Here is a 24,009-nt window from a genome sequence, read left to right as displayed (position 1 = left end):
TTTCCCCATGCTACTCCATCTCAAGTGCCGCATATAAAAGGGGTATTTTTTTTTTATTGTATTTTTTTTTTACCAGGGAAAGACCAGCTCTATCCATGTGCCTAATGAACTCCTGGTTCCTTCAAAGAGGCTGTTGACACAGCTGTCAATTAACTCCATTTGTGATGCACACAAATGACTACAAAGTCTTTACACAAGCCAACCAGCACATGGACTTTCACTCATTACTGTCATAGGTTAAATTTAAGCTGGTGACAGGGAACAGATGTGAAAGGTTCTTTAATCCTGAGCTTTTCCAACCAGTGCTGAAAGTATTTCCTGGGATTTTTTTGAGGTCTATAGACCCAGTTCATTGCTGAAAAAATGATCAAGGTCACCAAAGGTTTGTGTTTTAACAGTGTCCAAGCAAAGGCTGCTCCTTTTCCTTCCTGAGCACCTTTGACATAACCTTTCTCCAGATCATTTGAGGTACTGTTCTATCATACAGAAGCCAAAGGAAGACTGCAAGTGTCCACATCTCTTCACTGATCAGCCCCCATGATGAGAGGTGGAGGATGGCACAGAGATCTAAGGAGCCTTCATCATTGTTGTGTGAGTCATCCAGAGCCAAAGGACAAAGAGGTAGATCTTCTATCCTACTGAAGTGCATGTGGAAGTGACAGGCAGGGTACTTTTTTTTCTGGTGTTCCCACCTTAGGAGTCCCAGATCCCTCTGCAATGCTCCTGTCATCTCCTCAGCTGATTCATGAACATAGATCATATATGGCCATGTCCTCAGGAGACATTTCCACTGTTATGCCTGTGCTTAGACTCAAATTCCCTCCCTCATTGGTCTGGTGTTAATCTTAATTTGTGTTTGAAATAGAGACGTGAATTACCTCTTCTGTCTTCTTTAATTTGAGAATCATCAGATATCCATGAAGACAAATACAATGTCAATACACTGATAAACACAAATACACCCAGCATCTTTTATACTGACAAAAAGAATGCAATGCTGAATAAGGGCTCAATTTCTAAGGAGGGTGAGGGTCTGTTCTTTAAAAAATGAAGATGCAATTAATACATACATGTCACCTTTCTTCCAAGCATTTGGGCAATAGATATCAATGTAAAAGTGGTGACGCGCTCGTAAAAGGGAGACCTTGACCCACTGGCTTCAGACAAAGCCAGGTGTCTGCTACACCCTTCCAAAGCTGTTGCACTTTTGACCTCAGCAGCTGTTAGCATCCCCCCACGATCATCTCGCCAAGCCACTTCCATGCACATCTGTGTCTGACAGGTTTCATTCTCCAGAGTACAGAAAAAAAAATTACAAGATGCAGAGATACCGTTAATAGGTGTTCAGTTGGTGAGGCTGATGTTTTATTTCTTGATCAAGTATTTTTCTGGGAAAACATCATTACATTCTGCACAGAGAAGCAGAAAAGGGAAGTAAGTGAAAACTAGCAAGAGCATACAGGAAGATAGACTTCTGAAGCTGTTCTGAGGGTCTCCTTTCAGGCTCATCTTGTATGAGCTATGTTCACAAGAAACCTTCTGGAATAAGTCCATGAAAAATTAACACAGAAAAATAAGATCTAATAGAGAGAAATGGACCACAATTTATACCTCTTTTGCTCTATTAAAACACATTAGGGCTATTTCTGCTTTTTACTGGCTGTTTTGAAGATGAGGCTACTCACATCAATGAATCCTTCCCTGATGCATTGATTTCATTTTACTTTTCTTTTACTGGCAACCAGGTTAAAACACATATTTATGCATTAATTTCTAAGATATTTGGCTCAGGCAAACTAATCTACATCTATAGAAAAACAAACAGCCAACAAATGGATTATAGAGCAGTTGCCAAAAGTTTTGGGCCTGTTGATGAATAATTTTTTCCTTTCAGTTTGGTCACTTGCCCACAGTCTTGAAAATTTATATAGCAAGTATAAACAATGACCTCCATCTTCTCTATTCTACTGAAAGCACAACAGTAAAAATAAAAACAAAATAATTTTGCTCAAAATCAGCTTTCCATTTTTCTTGCTTTACATCCATACATCAATGTTCACAGAACCACAGAATAATTTAGGTGGGAAGGGACGCCTGGTCCAAGGCCCAGACAAAAGCAAGGCCAACTTCAAAGTTAGTCCAGGTTGCCCAGGACTGTCTTCAGTCAAGTTTTTACTGTCTGCAGGGATGGAAATTGCAGTCTCCACGCAACTTGCTCCACTGTTTGAAGGGTCTCCAGTATACGAGAGTCCCAACATCTGATTGAAATATCTAGGTTTTGCAGCTTTTATCCATTGCCTCTTGTTTTTTCACTTTGCCCCTCCAGAAAAAGAGATGGCTTCATCTTTTTCACCAGACCTTAGGTAACAGAAGGCAGCAGTAAGATCCTCCCTCCTCCTTCCCTTCTGTGGTCTGAAAAACAGGTCTCTTGGCAGCATTTCTTACATCAGGAAAATGTAGCACACCAGGAAGATGTGCTGGAGCATGAGTGCTCCAGCCCCCAGCCCTGTGGTGGCCCTCTGCTGAGCTCAATGGCTTTCTGATAATGTCTATGCCAACTGTATCAGGGTACATTTCATAAATACTTATTGTAATTTAACATGATGAAAATGGGTTTGTATTTACATCTGTGGATGGATCTGGTACTACAAACAAGTGAATGATCACCAGTGGTGAACAGGTATTTTGCAACTAGAATCTCAGTTCACTTCTTTTCTATATATGTGGTACGTCATGGCATGTCCAGTTCAGCATATATCTTGAGAGCGCTAGGTACACTAGGTTCTTTGGAAATTAGTTATGTAAAGTGAGCAAGTGTAGCGGTCAAAACTGTAGCCCAAGGCCTAGATGAAATTATCATCCTATTATTAAATGATGGATTTAATAATCACTTGGCCCTCACTACATCATGTATCAGAAAAAAATACAGTGTTCCAATCACAGTCTTAATGGGAAATACAGCAAAACCAAAACCTAAACCTAAACTTCTCAGAAACAGCAAAGAGTAAGCTAGAGCCAGTGTTGCAAGGAGGAACATAAATGCATTTTGTTCCTTCTAATGCTTACCCATTCCTGCCAGGTATGACTATTCTGTAACATTTGACAACAAATTAAAGACCATAGATTTACTTAAAATTTTGTGAAAAAAAGTTCTTCAGTGGTTGTGGAATGGCCTATTAACACACCACACCTAATACTATGATTCATATTTCCATAGATATCACAACATATACAATTGTGCTAATAAAACATAAACATATTTTTCTAACATGGTCTGGTAATAATAAAGTATTAAAGTTAGAACAATGGATCAGTGTTGAGGTGATTGCAACTCTGTTGCAGTTCAGTTCTCTTTTGCCAGTTATGGTATAGCAGTGACTAAACAGAAAGCAATTCCTGTATATTAGACATTTTGAGACTAGCTATTGGAGCCAAACGGTGCAGTTAACCAAGGGATAGCATGCAAAAACAAAGGTATTTTTTATAATCCTGTTGCTAAGAATCAAATATTGCCCTGAGGACTACATTAAATTTTGTTTATTTGCTTTTTGGGTGTGTTTAGAAATATTTTTACATTAATGAAAGACTGAAGCCATCTATGCTGGGTCCATTTCTGTCCAGCTAGAAGTACACATTGTCTGCATTAGTAATCCCAGACTCCAAAAAAAAAGCCATGCTTTCACCAAAGTACAGAAAAATGTTGAAGATCTGTTTTCTTCTCTCTTTTGCAAACAGATTTGTCTTAAATTCATGTACTAAATTCATACTGATCGTTCAGTTAATGTTTCTAATTTTTTTTTCAGATGTGTTGCTTGCTACAGTCCAGATAGACAGATTTTCAGTCTCTTTACTGTTGCTTCTGTACAAGCTGTGAGCTTGTGGTTAGAATGTCAGCCACAGTTCCTATGTACTTATTATTTTATGGATGCTGTGAACACAGACCTTTTCTTGTATCTCTGACCTGACACTACTCTATTACTTTTACAATTTAATCAAGGGAAAAAAAAAAAAAAAAAAAAAAAAAAAAACAGCTCCTTCAAGCTTTTTGTCAATGTCAGCCTGGAAATTACATTTAGAGAATGTTGTATTCACTTCATAAACTGCAAATATAATTCATTATAAATTTCTTAGGAGAGCAAAAATTAAAGTGCCATATCAATTACATGTTCACTACTATTCATTAACAAATAGTCAGCCCTGTTGTTGTATACATTTACCTGAGGTGTATGTTTCTTCATACTTCATCAAAAATACGTTATCTCTTTCTTGGCATTGGTTGGTGGGTACTCCAATGAAAAGAAGTATTTCCTGCAAAAAGAAAAACACACACCTTTCTCATTGAATTGCTTTGTTTTGAAGAAAAAAAAAAAAAAAAGAATCAATATATTAAAATGTGAGAAGAGTAGAATTGAATTCCTAGGAATATGAAGAGATGAAAGACTTTGACCAGACATTTCAAATATCTGTTTTCTCTTTGTGGCTTAACTCCTGACAGAGGGATCATATTTTCTTATAAAGTATTTTCTGAATATATACTCAGGATGACACTTAAGCATTTGATTCAAATTTCACAGGTCTCTGACTCAGAAAGAAAATAAATGTCATGCCTTGTTGGCATGACAACTGAATATGACATCTGGCATGAGTATCTGAAGCAGACCAGCAAGGCAGAAAGGTAAACTTCACCCATTTGAAACCATTAGTTATATCTGAAAAAAATATTTAAACACAGAGAAAAAAAAAAAAAAAAGCAGAGACAACTTTCCTACTTTTTGCATTATTTTTCAATTACAAAGGGATTTTTTTTCTATTTCCCCTCAAAAGAACAAACATTCATAGCTCTAGACTTCTGAAGAGTTAATTCTTCACATTACTCTGGTCTAGCACCAATACAGTGTTTACAGTCTGTTTGCACAATTTTACACTATTATTTTGTAAATATGATATCATCTGCCTACCAAGAACCGTTAAAAAAACTACAAAGCCTGGAGTGTTATGTTAGATGCCTTGAATATCAACACTTTAAATAAGAAAACTAGAGAGCTAAATAAGCTTAAATTATTCAGGCAAGAGAGCCTTATGTTATGTGTACAGTGCATAAAATTGTTACTAAAACTAGTAGAGTTGTCTGCAATTACATCACAAATACTCCATATAAGGTTACAATTAAACAGTTAATCCTATGCCAATTAAATTTTAATGCAACTACGTGAGATACTAGGAGGACTTTGACTAACACTGTCTCTATATGGTAGTAATCATAAATTCTTACGGTAATGTCAAAATAACATCAACACAGAAAGGACAAGAAAGACCTCAATTTTCAAAACAAAAATTAATTTTGTTTCACAACTTCAGTTAGACATTGCTATCAAGTATCAATGATAACATTACATATCATTCCATTCTAAAATCATAAGTTTCAATGGCAAGTTGAAAATGTACTGTACATCTTACAGTGGCATTGATTCAAGATGAGTTCAAAAAATGGTTATATACGGATAATATCTATTGATGTTAGATTAATACTAGAATTTAAATGCAGACTAGATAAAGATTCCAATTCAGTTAAATCACAGACATCTCTATCTTTTCCATCAAAGCTCAGGGTTTCTTCACAGCTGCTTCATTTCAGTGTACAAGGGACAGGAGGGCTTATTTCTAACTCTGCAGTAGTTCTGGATCCAAAGTTTCCATGTGTTTGGATCTTAGATTTGGGTCCTAGCCCACTTTTGCAACATGTCAGAGCAAAGCCATGAGATATTGAGTAAAAGGGGATTCTGGAATTCCAAAACAAAAGTATTTTAAAGCATAATTGGAAATATTATCAATTATCCCCTCTACGCTATACTCGTTATTTCAGTGTGTGCCCTCAGCATGACCCACTTTCTGATGTGAACATTTTAAAAGGGGACTGGAGCTAGTGGAGTATCTGTCACTGGGTGACTGTTTTCAGTGGCAGCAATGCTGAGCAAATGCTTTATTTATAACCTGTTTCTAATATCTCATGTAGCACAAAAATGTTTTGGCAAAATTCACAGGTATGCATATTATTTTTAAAATTAAAGTATTTCTGGTAACTGGTCATATTTCAATAAGTGCTTCTGACTAGGTTTTAAGATACACAAGTTGATAGTGTTTAAAATATATTTACTTAGTATTTATAGTGCATAACTTCCCTAAATAGTAATGTGGTATTTTATTTAGTTTAAATTCATTTTTATGCTAGAGCAATGACCTCACTGTGAGAATATACCACTGCAATATGGTAACACTGTGACCCTGTAACTCAGTCCGAGCCTAGTCTGTACAAAGATGCAGTTGTGATATCAGAGCAGCTCCAGTGAAAATCCAAGACCTCCAGTATAACATCAAACAAATAACCAAAAAAGCATCCAGAGATTATCCAGGTTCATTCACATGAAGTTGTGTGTGATTTATGCCTTGTCCTTTACTTAAGTACTGACATTTCATGTGCTAAATCTTGCTCCCTCTCACAGGTAAATGGTCTGCCACTATGACCATGAAGGCATAATGAAGAGTTGTCTTTGGGTCCAAACACAGTTGTCATCCTGGCTTTGAGCAATTAAATGCTGTTGTATTTAATTATCCACGTGGTACTTTCTCATATTTAATATCTGTTCCCCTGAGTATATCTAATATTCTTTACTGTATATTTTAATATCTTCCAGCTTCCAAAGTACACCTGCAGGCTTATCAGAAGAACACCTTATCTATTCTCCAATTCTTTTCAAAATAACCTCCTTATACTTTTTCACACTCATACAAAAATATAAGGTCTTCTTGCTCAACCTTTTATTCCAAGGAAAAGACATAGTTATCTCCCAGATGGTCTTTGAAATGGTGAAAACTCAGTACCGTTTAATTGATTATTTGAATTTCCTAATTATTGTGTATTTTACTGCAGATAAAAAGATATTACATGAAACTGTACTCTGGAGCATAGTTCTTATGGTACTTTATTTTCTACATCCGTACAGAGATGCTAATATAAAAATTGGAAATGTGACATAATAGAATTAAAATGCAGTCAAGCTAGGTAATATTGGAAATGCTTCTGCAAAGTGAAAAGTGAATTTGATTAAAACTAGACCTTAACTCAAAAGTACTGGTCAGCTCCAAAAAGTGACTAGAAATGAAATTGAATTACTGTACCTCAGTGACTGCTAGCAAACACAACACATTACAGCTGAAGTAGATTCCAGACCTGTCAAGGGAGACAAAAACTGAGCCTTCTTGTGTGCATCCCACATGTATGCGTGTGCATTTTTGATGAGAAATAAAGATCCTTCCAATGGGTGCATGCCAGTGAAACTGATCAGCTCAACACAGTATGTTAAATAGCTATGCTGATATGAGAAAACTTTTGCATGACAAGTTTCTTCTCGTTGTTTATCTGTCTCTCCAAGAGTAAGGAGAAACTAAAAAGAACCCAAGACATGTTTTTATTATGGAGACTTCTTTTGAAGTTTTATTCTAAACACATAACAAAATTCCCTATACTGAGCGAAGTGATGTCATTGTGATGTTTTTGGACTTTCTCAAATCACTTCAGAATGTCTTTTGAAGTGTACTGCAAGAGCTTAGAAAGTTTTGCAGATGAAAGTAGCACTTTAGAATTCACATGGAATATTTCTATTTTACTTTGCCATTTTCTGCACAGCAATTGCTAGCTGAGAATAAACAATACCTCTAATTTGTCTCAAATCAAATGATGGGAGTTTTAGGAGTCTTGCTGGTTTCTTTTAACTTTGCCCTAGGCTAACATAATTTAAGGCTCCTGCTGAAGTCTGGAGACAGATATGAAGTTGAACCAAAATACTTCTACAGCAGTGCTGAATTCCACAACCTGTCTGGACAAAATATTCTGTTGCAAGAGGTTCCATTGTTTTTTGTTCTGTTTTGTTTTCCAGATAGCATATTCTTTCTTCAAAAATCATTCTTCAGCAGGAAACCTTAAAGGTGTTAATAAAAAAAAAAAAAATGTGCCTTTAATTTACAGTCATCAAAAAATACCTTTTTTTTCCTTCTACATTGTAGGTATTTTAGCAGAAACAACAAAAACATTTTGAAGAGGATTTTCTGTTAAGGAAAAAATATTCTGATTCATTTTATCACCTCAAAGGCCATGTCAGTGTAAATGCACAGCCTACAGTTAAAATGAGAGGAGGGGAAAAGTCATTCTCTCTTTAAGTAGCTAGCTTAAATCTTGTAAGACAGCATTGCTTCTCCTTAACAGCTATGAAATAAAGCTCACATTGTGACAGAGAACTAATATACCACAACAGATTTGAATTTTATGCAAACCTAATTTAATTAAATGATGGCTTTTGCAGAAAATGTTTCCATTTTCATTGTAGCTGATAATCTCATGTCTCCTAGTCTCATACAATTAAATGTAGATGATCCAATCAAGATGACAATTTTTTACCACTTAAACTACATCTGCACACATACATGGAACTCTGCCTACCTCAGTTAGTTGTAAGTGCTCTATTTTATTAATATGAACCCATTTTTAGTAATAACATAAATGGATGATAGTAAGGAAAGGTGAACACATTATTCATAATTTTATAACACAGTGTTCTAACCTGATGACATTTAAATGTGATATGTGATAGCATTTGATTTTCAAGTAGTTTGTTTTACTTGTTTATATTTTTAATTATTTTCACATACAAAGATTAAAATCAAGAATATGCTGTTCAAGGGTATTGTCTAGTAGACACAAAGGACTTAATCTGCAAGAAAAACAGAACAGTTACATGCCACTTTCTGTCAGTGCAATATCATTCTGTGGGGAACGGCATTTTCTGCATGAAACTACAGTAATTTCCCATTTAGAAAAATCTCTTGTAGTGGAGTAATCACACATCTGGTGCTCTTTTCACTTTCAAATCAATCTTGCTAGATTCTAGCACTCATCAACAGTATTGCTAATTGCATGTCATACTTATCTTTTAGGTAGGCAAGAAATACAGATGTTGTTAATCTAAGGAATTTGATAGCAGAATACTACAGGGTTTGTTTTTTTTGTTGTTTGTTTTGTTTTTTTTTGTTTGTTTGTTTTGTTTTTGTTTTTGTTTTTGTTTTTGTTTTTTCTCAGCTGACCTGGCCAGCCATAGGTGCAGGGCATACACAGTCTCTTTTTCCAGGCTTCTGTACTGTATTACTACACTTTCACTCAGTGCAGCCTAGACACCATGGCACATACACGTGCACCTCCAGGCATTTAAATTTGAAGGCCTTAATCCCAAACTGCATCCTGCCCAGCACAGTTTATTATGGCCTCTGTTGTAAAGAGACAACTGTGGACACCAGCTAGACATACTAAAATCAATAATAAAAATAATAATAATAATAAAACACCGTTGACTTCACAATAGTGCTGACAGATCTCTCAGGCTTTTAATCAGACCTCAGGAAGGCAATTTTTAGCTGTGGCTTTGAATGCTGTCTATCTGAAGAGAGCAGCTGAATTCCTCAGTCAAGAGATCTCTTTGTAAGGAGTTGACACAACTCTTCAGGTTCTGGCATCCCAAGGAAGTGTCAGAAGCTAATGAGCAGCCCTGAGCCTGATGTCTGACCTCCAGAGACACACTTAAGTATCTAGTATCCTTTATGCTGAGCACTAGGCTGCTCTGCATCATCCTTCAGAGGCACACAGTATTCTCTCTTCACTCCTTAAGGTGCTTCCCTGCCTGAGTTACCTTGTGTGATCTAGATATTCACCCATAGCTGGTCTTTGCAAGGGTCACATTTGCTTCATGTTGCCTATCTCCCTCCTCAAGGAAACTATATATGCACTTAACATTTTCTTACTGTTACACTTGCATTTCTGTGAGTTTTTGACAGACAAAACAAGGCTGTAGAAGTTTATCTGAAATTTATTTTGGAACACGATGAAAGAAAGGGAAAATTCCCTCTAGTTCAGTACCAAGATTAGAGATAATTTTTCGAGCAAATAGATTTTTATTTTCTTTTGTTTCTGGACAGAGGATGATGATGAAATTACTCAAAAAAAAAAAAAAAGTCAGATCAAGGAACCAGAACCAAAACCAAGAACCAGAACCAAAACCAACCATCTTAGGCCAAGAAATAACCCAAATACCATATAAAACATTTCTATTTTTTTGAAATCTGCATTTTCAAATGAAATGTGAAAATGAAATTTCAAGTGAAGTATTTGGTGGTGGTGTTTTTCAACTAAACATTTCCAACAAGCCCTATTGCAAGTGTATGAGATCATAAAACAGTAGGGCTAGGGAAAAAAAAATAATTGAGAAATCATCTTTTCTACTTCTATGTACTGGGAAAGGATCAAGTACAGATATAAAAAACAGTAGTGGATATAAAAATTATTTGCAATCATAGTGAAATAACCTTTCCATCAACTTGCTCTCATCTGGCAATGTATCATCTACTACAGGTTGCAGCTTATGGAAGAGGTCTTGTACAAGAACAATGTGCTATGCCTGAGATCACAATAAACTTGCTTTTTTTTTTTTTTTTTTTTTTCCCCTGTTTCTTAGTTCAGCTTTGGGAAAGGCAATCATAAGAAAAGAAGAGGAGGAGAGGGATGAGTACAAAGTGCTCCCTTCTAAGAAAGGTTTAAGGTGATGTTTTTTAAAGACATTAAGATCAATTAGATATCAAAAACAAACAAATAAGTATGAGTATCTTCATCCTACTCCTGCTATACTGAATATATTGTCACAGAAGTCATAAACTGCCTCTCCTACATCTCTGAATACATTAAGAAAAAAAAAAGAAAAAGAAAAAAGAGAGGGAGAGAGAGAGAGTGCTTACAGCCACAAAGGAGAAAGAGAACTTCATAATTCTTAAAGCTCTTTTTCTCCATGTGCTACTTTCATATAGTCTTCCCTTGAGACATGTGAATTTTTGTCTGTAAAATAGATTGTCTTCGCTTTTAATTCTCTCTAGTTTTCTTTAATATAGGAAAAGAAATGAAAACATGTTCTCATTGCAGCATTTTATCCATCTGGAAAGTATAGGTTTTCCTCTGTGGCATACCAGTGACCATAAGAATGGAAACACAGACAAAATTAGGTAGTTTACTAAGCTCTTAAACCCATTTTAATTAAGGAAAGCCTACTGAGCTCAGCTTTTGAACACTCGTCTGTACATGAGATAACATAAAGAGATGCCTGCGCTCACATCCTGATTTAAAACCTTGGAAATTTGTCACTATGTTCAGTGTACACAATTTCCAATGACCAGAGTGCTCTGCTGCTCATGATACAAATGAGACAAGATAATACCTTACAGCTTGACACACTTCAGAATGGGAGCTAGCTAAAAGAACCATAAAGAAGTATTAGAGTTTGAACATAAAGGAGACTAAAAATCCTTACTAAGTTGGGTAAATATGAGTAATCTACACCATTGGAAAAAATGGTTAAAAATAAATAAATAAATAAGCTTTAAAAATAGAGAAGCACTGAGACCTCATAGAGGGTTTGAGAAATGGACCACAATAACCCAAAATAAGAAAACTAAATCACCCTGACAAGTAAGAAGAATATATAGAGCTGCCCAAGATTCCTTAGCCACTCATATTGGAATTGCAGGTGGTGCAGTATAAAATTGACTTCTCAGATTAGCCATCAATGAATACCAAAAACCTAGACTACCTACAAATGCAACCTGCAAAATCAGTGTACGCTATTAAGATATCGAGTTGTTCATCTGAAGGGCAAATCCAGAACTAAGTGTACAATATTGTCACACTCCATTAACTTTGAGAATACATTATGTTTCTAAAATTAACATATACTGCTCAGTAATCAATGGAGAGCGTGGAATATATTTCTAAGAATCATCATCTTATAATAACAGAGACAATGTTGGCCCAAAACTGAAGAAAATGTATTTAAAGAGGAAAAGGGAAGAAAGGACTATGCTGAATGACAGGAGATGTTGGAGTTATATGCAGCACAGGTAGGGAAGCTAATAAAAAAAATAATAATAATACCAGTGGCTGTTAGGTTAGCTGGATGTTTGCCTGCTTGGAGTCAAGGCTGGTGATAATGCTGGAGGGAGGCTACGGTGAGCATCTCAGCATTCAAACAGCAGGTACTTGAGGAGCAGAGCAGCAAAGCCTGGGCCTTGCATTGACTTCCAAAAACCACTCAGTTGAACGTGGCTGTGGGCCATTATGGAAAAGATTAATTTTGTTGATAGCACTGCTAAAATACACTGATGAAGAGGTAAAATCTTCAACACTGGACACAGACAAGCTGTATTATCCAGTTTCAGCAGCACAAATGTCAATCATCTACCTCCCGGCATTTTTCTGTTTTACCTGAACAAAATAAGCAGATATTATCTGAGTGCCAAAACTTTCAAGATGAATAGACATCCAGATCGACTTATTCTTCATCTTCTGGACAGCGGTCCTGTTCAAAATTCACAGTCCTACTTCTAAACAGTGAAAACAAAGGCCTGAAAAAGGCTGAAATGTGAAGACCTTCATGTTACAAGCAGTTGCCAGTGCTCAGCTGACACATCTCTGAGTGTGTCAGATCAGAAAGAACTGGAAAGTGTATGCAGAAATAATGTTGTTGACACAACCAAGAGGATGAAGCACAACTTTAATATTTCTCCTGCAAAAAGCTTCGTCCAGAAGCCTAGCAGCAGGCCAGAAAGAAAACTAGGCAGGAAGAAGCTTGATAACACAACAGCAATAGCATAGGAGAAGGATGAAGACACTGCATACTAGCATGCAAGGCAGTGCCAGAAGGAAGGAGCAATGAAGGATTCTGTGATGTTCAGACAATGGGATGGAGGTACAGTCTGATACTGGAAAAGGCCTTCTTACCAGTGTATATAAAAAAACTGATTCGCACAGCACTATCAAATGATAGCCATCCAACTGACATCCTGTGTCACCAACCCGCAAGTCCTGAAACAGCTACCATGGTCAATAGAAGCCTTATCAAAGGACCCCAGACACAAAAGACCCCTAAAGAGGGCTCTCTGTTGCTTCTCTGTGGTCTTGGATCAGGCCCAGAGAGCACAGTTATCACATGGTGTATACATGCCCTGATGAAACTCATTCATACAACTATCTAAAAATAAGTCAAATTTTCTTGGGGCCTCACTTCTCTGAAATAATTCAGTCCCACTATATTCAGTCCCACTCTGAAATAATTCAGTCCCTTTGTGTCAGGGCCTTGCATGCACCAATAGGCCTTAATGGACCAGACCAGCCTCAACAAGACCAACCACCCGCATGCCCACTGCCTGTTCGTCCAGAATCCCCATTTCAGCTCATCAGCCTCTCCCTGACAGAGCTACACCATACAACTGTCAGTCTCCAGCTCTGTCTCATGTTGTTCTTAATTGGACTACCTGGATGAACCCCATCCTGGACTCATCACTGCATCTTACCTTGATTGCTAACTATGCACAGAACCTCTCACTGCCACCAGTACATCGCTGCTCAGATGCTGTGGGACTACACCCTCTCGGTGTCATCCCTTGTATTGGGACAGCCCTTCACTCATTCTTTTTTGTGGAGCAGTCTGCCCTTACTGCTCCCTGGCAATTACCATTATACCAAAAGCACTCTTAAATGAAATACCTCTATGAAGGGTCAAACCCTAGAGAAGAAAATAAATGGTTGCATTGCCAATTCAAGAGGAAATGAAGCTGCACATTTAATATTCAAGCAAGAGAACTGCTGTGGCACCTCCAGATATTCCAGACTGCATAAGAAATCAATTCAGAAAGAGAGTGGGCAAGTTAATACTTTGGAATACAGTGGCTATACTGTATAATCTGAATAAACACTGGATGTCTTTCCCCACCTTTCAGCAAAGATTTAATGCAGGAGCCTGTGGTGAGCTGACATAATACTGAGATTTCATTTTATTTATAAAATACACCACAGATCATTTATTAATACGTATCATAAATAATTAAAACAGTTCTGTAATTGTCAAAATCAATGCACAAAATATATTAGCTGTTTTTTTGCACTTACTCTGTTTATTTGCTTACTCTAATTTGGAAAAGACTAATTCACAATGGATTGCATCAGTAATGATATTCTTCCATAAACATATTTTATAAACTAAATTATCTGTTAGTAAAAAATCTAGAGAGCTGGTCATACTTTGACAAATTCTCTCTTGTCTTCAAAAACAAAACCAAATCTCTCTGGTCTCTAATCCTAAAACTTCTTGGCTCATGGAAATTTTCTCATAAATGTTGATGGAGACAGCAGATTAAATCCAACAGGAATTTTACATGAATGAGGACTTTGTGAAATGTATAGGTGAAATTTTTCTTGTCATCACATAAATGTGCATCAGAGGAAAGGATAAGAAATTCCCTCCTCTCCTTCTTCATGGCTCCCTGTTGCAAAGCCTATGCCAGAACAAGCTACAAACAATAATCCACGCAATTTGGAAAAAGCTGCACACCAAAAGACTTTCTTTTCATGCAGCATGATTTGTTTTACATAATTTAAAAATGTTCCCCAATGTGTTACTTACCAGAGTATTAATTTCTAATGATGCTCAGATGTACATCCCTGTCTCTTTTATAGCATCCTTCTAATGTTCGTTAACTGTGGCTTTAGGGGATTATACCCCAAGAGATGGTGTGAGGAAAAAGAGGAGGAGGAAGAAGGAAAACTGTCCAAATCTTCCTAAGCAGCAGCCATCCAATTAATTAACTGCAACCTGTGAAAGGACATAAACCACACTTGTGTCTTCGTATACAAGTTACTTCCCAGGAGGCATTTTCTCAGTGCTCTGACATAACTTGGCATCACTGGACAGCTACCAATGTAGGAGCAGGATGAAGGTCTGTAAGTCCCACTGAGGCTAGAATAAGATTTTGTCCGTACATTAAATTTTAGCAACTTAAACTCAGGAAAAATCCACTGCAAGAGTAAATCTATGTAAATACACTGAATTCCGTGCAATGGCAACAATTTAGCGTAGTTGAAGATCTTAGTTACTTAATAGTGTATTTTGATTTCCAAATATATTTCACTTGTGCACCTCTGGTTGAACTATGTTATGGCTTAGTCATTCTTTGAAGGTAGCAACCACAGTCATGTCATTTCATATAAGTTATGACCCAATATAATTTACTTCAAAACCTGCAGTGTAAAATATCACTGTAAGAGCTTGAAAGTAAATCTTTTCTGATAGAATGCAGGCAGCAAAATCAGAAAGCACCTGTTTTTTCTCTAACATGATTTTTGGACTTTGCTTTCTCCAAAGTCTCTCACATCTGGGCTGTTTTCAAGTCTTGCTAGTTTCCCTTTGAAATATGTCCAAATATAGTCTGTTTTCCTTGTCCAGATTTACCCAGTTGCTAGTCATCTCCCATCCCAATTGTTCTGTCTTCCAGGTGTTAACTTTGTTTCCCAATATTAAGCTGGCTTCCCCAAGCCCATTCAAAATGCTGCTGTCAAAATTACCTTTTTGCTTTATGACTTTTATCATGATGAATCATGTGCTTCCTCATTTACTTCTCCAGCAAGAAAAAGCTTTCTCTCTAACATCATCTTCTGATGTTTGGAGTAACTGAGATACTCTCCAGACTTTTTTTTTTTTTAACAAAACAAACACAGCATAAAGTATTTCTTGAAAAAAAAAAAAAAAAAAAAAAAAAAAAGTAAAATAAAATAATATAGTTCTGGTCTAGGTTAAAACAGTCTAGCTAAAGACCAGACTTCAATCACTTTATTTATTTTTCCATCACCAGTTTTTTTTTAATGAAAATAAACAAAAATATTTCCTTATGCATTCAGACACAGAAAAATGTTATTTCAAGAAGCAAAGCCACAGCATCTTTCATAGTACTATGGGTTCTCTTTACAGGTACTATAGGACACCTAGAACCTGCCTCACATTGGGGCAAGCCTGGCAGCTTCTCTGCCTGGGCCACTTCAGCTTTGTATCATGGAAGAGAGCCTGTCCCCCTGCTCCCTGGGAACTGGGTGCGTGGCACAACAGACTGAAGCCAGGAGGAATGGCTAATACACTAGAGCATTGTGAATGGCGCTGCGTCAGGCTGGCGGGCGGTCACTAGTGGGGTCCCTCAAGGCTCCATTTTAGGGCCGGTACTTTTCAATATTTTTATAAACGATCTGGATGTAGGAATAGAAGGTATTTTGAGCAAGTTTGCCGATGACACCAAACTTGGAGGAGTTGTGGACTCGAATGAGGGTGGAAAGGCCTTGCGGAGGGATCTGGATAGGTTGGAGAGCTGGGCGATCGCCAACCGCATGAAGTTCAATAAGAGCAAGTGCCGGGTCCTGCACCTGGGACGGGGAAACCCTGGCTGCACGTACAGACTGGGCGATGAGACGCTGGAGAGCAGCCTAGAAGAGAGGGATCTGGGGGTCGTGGTAGACAACAAGTTGAATATGAGCCAGCAGTGTGCCCTGGCAGCCAGGAGGGCCAACCGTATCCTGGGGTGCATCAAGCACGGCATCGCTAGTAGGTCGAGGGAGGTGATTGTCCCACTCTACTCTGCGCTGGTGCGGCCTCACCTTGAGTACTGTGTGCAGTTCTGGGCACCACAGTATAAAAAGGACGTGAAACTGTTGGAGAGTGTCCAGAGGAGGGCTACGAAGATGGTGAAAGGCCTGGAGGGGAAGACGTACGAGGAACGGCTGAGGGCACTGGGCCTGTTCAGCCTGGAGAAGAGGAGGCTGAGGGGAGACCTCATCGCAGTCTACAACTTCCTCGTAAGGGGGTGTCGAGAGGCAGGAGACCTTTTCTCCATTAACGCTAGCGACAGGACCCGCGGGAACGGGGTTAAGCTGAAGCAGGGGAAGTTTAGGCTTGACATCAGGAGGAAGTTCTTCACAGAGAGAGTGGTTGCACACTGGAACAGGCTCCCCAGGGAAGTGGTCACTGCACCGAGCCTGACTGAATTTAAGAAGAGACTGGACTGTGCGCTTAGTCACATGGTCTGAACTTTTGGGTAGACCTGTGCGGTGTCAAGAGTTGGACTTGATGATCCTTAAGGGTCCCTTCCAACTCAGGATATTCTATGATTCTATGATTCTATTGTGCTGCTACTGACAGGGACCTCAACAGGCTGGAGAAAAAAAAAAAAAAAGAAAAAAAAAAGAGGCAAGTAAGAACCTCCTGATGTTCAACAAAGGCAAGTGCCAACTCCTGCACCTCAGGAGTAATAATAATCCCATGCACCAGCACAGGCCAGGACTGATGTCTGAAAAAGCATCTTTACAGAAAAGACTTGGAGGCCCTAATGACAGCAAGGTGACCGTAAGCCAGCAATGTGTTTTTGCTGCTAAGTTCAAGAGCCATGGAGATACTGGAGGGAGTTCAGCAAAGGGCCACAAAAAGGACTAAAGGCTTAGTGCATCTGTCATATGAGGAGAGGCTGAGAGATATGACTCTTCCGTCTAGAGAAGAGAAGGTTCAGGGGAATCTGATCAAATTACCTGATGGAAAAGAATAAAGAAGATGGGATCAGTGACAGGACAGTGGCAGCTTAAAATACAAGAAATTCTTTTCCACAAGTTAAGAGATTTATTTATTTATTTATTTACCATACGGGTGATTGAACACTGAAACTGCATGCCTAGATAGAAGTTGTGGAGCCTCCAGTCTTGGAGATATTCAAAACACAACCAGGTAGATCCCAGAGCAACCTGTTCTAGCTGACCCTACTCTGAATAAGGGGATTTGTCTGGATGATCTCCAGAGGTGCCTCTTAACCTCAGCCATTCTGTGGTTCTGCCAAGTCTCTGCTCTAAAGAACAGGAATAGCTCAAAAAAAAAAAAGGAAAGGCTGAGAGACATCCGCCTCTTAAAAGCTTTGTGTGTCATCCTTTCCTGTGATACAAGAGCCTAAAGTGCCTGGTTCAGATCAGGAAATCAAGGCAGTGCCCAGACAAATATGTGTCTCTCCAGCCCCCGGAAAAACTTCTTTTGGACCAAGGCATCTCTCTGTCCCTGAAACACCCCATGTTAATCCTGCCTGATGAACTTTTCCAAAAAGATGCACTTCCATAGGGAAATATTGACATGTCCAAAACATCTGCTAAAAATATTCTAGTCAGGTGCATAGATAAGTATCTCATTTCCTTCTTAAGCATATTATGAAGTTTTTGTCATTAATCATTAGAAACCATTGGTAGAATATTCCAAAGTGCAAAGCAAGATAACTACTATATACACTTCCATATATCTGCCTTATTTAAAATTTGCTTGCACCTTCAACACAAAGTAGGGAGGGCCTGTTACCCAGGCCTCTTAACCAGAAGAATACATTTCTTTACTAGGTCTATCTGCTTCTGGTAAAATGGAAAGGGACAGTCTTGTCATATTGTATTGCTTCTTTAAACAGAAACAGCGCATCTCACCTGTAACTGAACTTTCTGATTTCTGTAATTTGCACCTTCCAACAAAATTTACTGTCTTCCTTCTACTTCATTTTTCTTTTTTATCATATTCTTTACATACTTTTCTTGAGGTTTTGCTGAAAATTTCTGGAATGTGCTTTGATGTATCTATCTGTGACGGTCTCACCCTGCTGCGCAGATAAACTCTGCCACACCACCCTCTTAATCCTCCTAAAAGCACCCTCCTACTTCCCCTCCTCAAAGGGAAAGGGGAGAAAATACAAGGAAAAGGGGCTTATTTGGCCAGTTGCAGGTCCATTCAGAGCCAGCTGGGGCTGGGGTTGATTTAACATCGGGCAGCTTCTGGGATCTTCTCACAGAGGTCACCCTTGCAGCTTCCTGCTACAAAAACCTTGCCCTATATACCCAATACATCATCCAAATTTATCCATTCACCTGGTGTTCACTATCAATATTTATTCTGGGCTATCAACAATTCCTCCAGCACCACTGTACTGTTACCATTCATGTCACCAGGTAGGAAAAAAGGATTTTGCATTGAATACACTATCCTGGCCCTATCAGGCAGAAGAGTTCTGATGTCATGCCTGATGTCTGACATAGTCTTGCTGTGCCCTAAAGACTAGATGTTGTTTCTGAAGTACTCAGAAGGTTCAGAAATAGGGAGAATATATCCTTATAGAATAGACCAAAAAAAAAAAGATATAGAATCACAGAATGGTTTGGGTTGGAAGGGACCTTAAAGATCACCCGGTTCCAGCCCCAATGCCATGGGCAGGGACACCTCCCACCAGAATAGGTTGCTCCATTCTCCATCCAGCCTGGCCTTGAACACTTCCAGGGATGGGGCATCCACAGCTTCTCTGGGCAGTGCCTCTCCAGTATCATAGTAAATAATAATTTCTTCCTTGAATCTAGTCTAGATCTGTCCTTTTTTTAGTACTCATCTTGGAAGAACTATTTTTTTCTGTATACATAGGTGGAAAATAGTTCTGACTTTGAGTGTGTAGTACAAACAAAATGCAAGACAGCCAGATGTGCACCAATCTTTTTATATTGCTGCCAAAGATTATTAGCCAAAGCTTCTTCATAGAAGTTTATCCATGAGAATTCAAATACAATAGCTAGCAGCTGAGAGCAAGGATCAAAAATCATTGTGTTGCTTCATCCTTTGCTGCATGTGGAAGGGCTCTGCACAGTTCCCAACTCGTTACTTTGAAGAGACACTGACACGCTTTGCTGCAGAAATGTAATACAGAACTCCTAACACTGGCTTTATTACAGAGGTTTTCTCATAGCAGACTCCCAGCTGAAACGTAGAGTAGAGATGCTGAGCTGCTGCAGCAAAACAGTTACAGAACAGTAAGTAAATTTAGCACTTTACTGTCTCTGTCTTTCCATGTGTGTACACACCTATGATCAATCCCATTTATCCTTTTGCCCATAAATATTTCACTGAGCACTTTTTTATTATTATTATTTTGTAACAGAACAGGGTGTTTAGAAGTTGTAGGTAATAGAGATAGCTGTCCCCACATTACATGGAAATAGGCAGCCTTTAAAGTAATCTTTTCTTTTCCCCCCCACACCCCCCATGTTTAGGGCACTGGGGCAATCCTGGTCTGACATCGGCTATGGAAGCATACATACCCTAGCTGAATTCTTGATATCCTAGCTGAATCTTTATTATATCAGATTGATATATTTCATACAAAACAAGTAAGTAAGTACTTTGTAGGTATCTACAGTCTAAGATTTTTAGAACAAATGCTACCTTAGATTTTAATTTAGCAGTATGCAAAAGGTATCCTAAATTCGGACAGGTTAAAAATAAATTGTTTAATGGAAACAACAAAGAGGAAAAGCATTCACGGTTTAAAAAAGAACATGCTGCTGAACACAGAGGTTAAATGTGGGTTTTCCCTTCTCACTGTGATTCAGTCAGGCAGTCACACACACAGCCTTCTCGTATTGTAATGCAGCTTCAAAGACACCACAGTATGTATACCTTACAGCCCATTTTCTGCTTTAACCCACCTCTCACAGTCGGTTTCTTATACTACATATCTTCAATTGTATGTTTTGTGTTTTTTTTTTCTATAAACAAGCAATCAATTATAATATGCAGAAAGGAGTCTGTGTCACTTATCCAAAATATTTATTTTTAAAATATTTATTTTTGCTGTGACAACATTCAGAGAACTAGGGAGGAAGGTTAAAAAGCAGCTCTCATACATAGAGAGGAATAGATATCCTCATCAAATGCCAGTTTCCAAGTACATCTCTATAAATGGTATTTTAAAATTAATTTTTATTTTAATAGGGGTGAGGAGCTAGAGACAGAGAAAGATGTGTGGCACACTGAGGACAGCAAAACAAACATAGGAATCAGCTGCACAACTACTGCCCTCACCTTGTCTCACCACTTCCATTTCCCTCCATCCTCTCTCCTCAGAAATCTGGGGATGCAACAGCTCCAGCAGCTGCTGCTAGTGCTGAACTCTGGTGAGTTCATGCTTTCCTCTTCAGAGGAATGCAGACCACAAGATTTTGCCTTCTCAACTCCCTCATTTTCTACACATGGAAAACAAAACTGAAAGGAAAGAGCCAGAGGACTTTTCAGGTGCTCATTCCTCAGAATGTTGCTCCTACACCCATTTCATGACTTATCCAGGTAATGAGACATCTGTGCCAGCAGGGCAGGCTACCCAGCTGTGTCACAGTGCCTCCAGTACTTGACAATAATGAAATAATGCTTTGTAAAAGGGTGCAGTAACATAACCAACACTACACAAGCAACTCTCTTACAAAAACAGCTCCTTGCCAGAATGTATGTGGCCATGTCTACACGTGGTCAGTTCCTATGTGAACCAACTTTGCTTTCACCCCATAAATCAATGCACTACTTTTATATGGTAAAGTTTTTCCTCCACCAACCTGTCAGGCAGGACTAGCACAACCCTGAATTTTAGATCCAGACATCACATACTCAATCACGGTCATCGTAGCTTCCACCTGTACAATACAGACAGCAGAGTTTGGAGAACAGATGAATCCCACCTCAAATGAGCCCCGCAGTACTTTAGCTCATAAGACTGAACTAAAAAGAGCATAACAGCAACAACTGAGGTATGGTTTGTGGTGGTTTTACTCAGGTGGGCAACCGAGCTCCACCACAACTGCTCTCCCACTCCCCCTCTTCAAAGGGAAAGCAGGAGAAAATAAGATGAAAAGGGCTCAGGGGCTGAGATAAAGACAGGGACATTACTCAACAATTATTGTCATCAGCAAAACAGACAGCATAGAGAGATTAATGTAATTTATTTCCTATTATTAACAACCTAGAGCAGCAAGAAACTAAGAAAAATAAACTAAAATTGCAGCTCCGGCACTTGGAGCGCCTCCTGCCCTCCTTCTTCGCTGACCTTGGGGTCTGTAGGGCTGCATCTCACTCCTCACTCTCCCAGCTGCTGTTGCACAGCAGGTTTTTTTTTTTTTCTCCCCTTTCTTAAATCTGCTCTCCCAGAGGCCCAACCTGCCTCACTCACCAGCTCATCTCTGTCCCATGGTGGGTTCCTTTACAGCTGACTGAAACTGGCCCTTATCTAATATGGGGCAGCAGCTGGGCTCAGCTCACAGAGGCCACACCTGCAGCCCCCTGCTAGCAAAACCTTGCCACATAAACCCAGTATGCAGTTTAACTGAAGGCAGGTGTCCTTAGTGAATTTAAAACACAATGTAACTGGAATCTTGTGTTATCCTACTTTGGGTGCCTACGTGGCCGTATATCCACTCACACCCATGGTATACCTCTTTGGAAATTCTGATATGCTCTTCTTGATTTTGGTATATACACCTCTCAGACACTGAACAAACAGTGAACATAAATCATGCCAATGATACACTAAGCATTTTGAAAACAGTTTGGAGATAGCTGTGACTGCACACAGCCCTGCAGAATCCATCTTACTCATCTAAGTAAGCATGCACTAGTGACACAAGCCCCAGCGTGGCGTCATTGAAACATGGAAGCTTTAAACTGTGACCAAAGTCACAGGCCAAAGAATTTCCAAGCAACCTCCTAGGCAGGCCCTGGCAGCCAGGCTGCATCCTACTGCCCCAGCCCTGGCATTGGGCACCTCCCTGAGTATGGGGACATGTCAAGTCTGGGCTGGGACATTTCTTCCCAATGTCCACTGACCTAGAGGGTATATGGAGACCTACAAGTGTGTATTGTGCAGCATGGTGTGGAAGTGGTGGCTGCATCTGCAGGAGCAGCCATGGAGGCCATGGAGGCCCCAATACAATGGGTCCATGAAATCAAACAGCTGATGCTGAGGACCCAATTTTGATCTTCCAACTTGCTTCAGTTTTACTGCAGGCTAGACCCCAGTCCCATGGGCTGAACCCCTACAAGCAGGTAGAGCACTCAGTTGCTGGTTTACTTTGATCTAAACTAGAGTCTGACCCAAGCACTCTGGGACTTGCTTGCAATGTAAGCAGAGAAAATTGGGAAATTTTGCTTCAGAAGTACATCCCTGATGTAAAAACTGATGCTAATAAAGATGCACTCAATACATTTTGTCCTTTTTACCTTTGTGTCTGATTTGCCTTGATTATTTCTAATCTTTGTGAACAGGATGCAGAATGAATGACCTCAAGCTTTCCTACTGCTAGAAGAGGTAGCACTTTGTGATTTAGCATTTTTAAAAATCAGCATGCTTCCCCTGTCACTACATATAAAATGGAAATTAAAAAAAAAAAAAAAAACTGTACAAAAATATGGAAACAGCTACTTGTAGGAAATTCTCAAAAGGTACTGAAACCAAGGGACTTTAAAAGCCAGCCTCCATGCAAGTCATACTGAAAGCTAAAACCTGGGACCAGTTAAATCTCTTTAGAATTCAGGCATGAAATGTCTAGTATTACAGTGCTTGCTTCATACAAGTAATGACTGCTTGGAGAGATATTACAATAATTTTGTTTCCTGAAATTTTCCCCAGTCCATTTTTTAAAACATGTTTTAAATAAGTAATACATTGTTTGTAGATGACTACCTTTGAAATTTAGAAACTGAAGCAAATAAAAGTTAAATAAATTGTTCAGAGTCCCTTAGTATTCTGTGGCGGAATTTCATTTCCAGGGATGAATTATGCCATGCTCATTAATAACATAAATTGTAGCAATCTGAGCTGCCATTTAGCTTTTCCCTCTTTTATAAAAAGTGGGAACTTTTCATATGTGAATAGAGAGAACAGTACAAAAATAATTGTATTCTGGGGAAATGCTCAAAAGAAATCACATTTCTGCTGAGTCTATGGGGGTTCTATTAAGCTAAACCATGGGGGATTCCACTGAGTAGAAGATCCCACTGACAGCATTGCTAGAAGTACGGCATCCTGATATTAAATCCTCAGGAAAAGACATTTCCTCATTATTAGCATCCTGAAAGACAAAGATATGTAGGACAAAACTTAAGTGGAAGAAAAGACAAAACAACCTTTCATTGAGTTTAAGCAGATTTTAAAATTTAGGATTACTGTTATTCAAGCACAGATAGAGGTAGTGCATATCGAAAAAGTAGTTGACCAAAACCAGGT

The 24,009-nt window shown here is 38.7% G+C and overlaps 1 long non-coding RNA gene across 1 annotated transcript in view; it reads right to left on the bottom strand.

The window, feature by feature from the left end:
- Positions 1–882: 882 nt before the first annotated feature.
- LOC113842842 (uncharacterized) overlaps positions 883–24,009 on the bottom strand; it is a 97,092-nt gene continuing 73,965 nt past the window's right edge. The window contains exons 2-3 of the long non-coding RNA XR_003495652.3: positions 4,218–4,308; positions 883–2,412 (exon numbers count right to left, since the gene is read on the bottom strand). This is a non-coding gene — a long non-coding RNA (uncharacterized lncRNA). The remainder of the gene's footprint in view (positions 2,413–4,217; positions 4,309–24,009) is intronic.

The sequence above is a fragment of the Anas platyrhynchos genome, chromosome 2 (genome assembly GCF_047663525.1).
Source record: "Anas platyrhynchos isolate ZD024472 breed Pekin duck chromosome 2, IASCAAS_PekinDuck_T2T, whole genome shotgun sequence".
Classification (NCBI taxonomy): domain Eukaryota; kingdom Metazoa; phylum Chordata; class Aves; order Anseriformes; family Anatidae; genus Anas; species Anas platyrhynchos.
The sequence above is the reverse complement of the archived record's forward strand: the minus strand, read 5'-3'. Positions and strand labels throughout refer to the sequence as shown.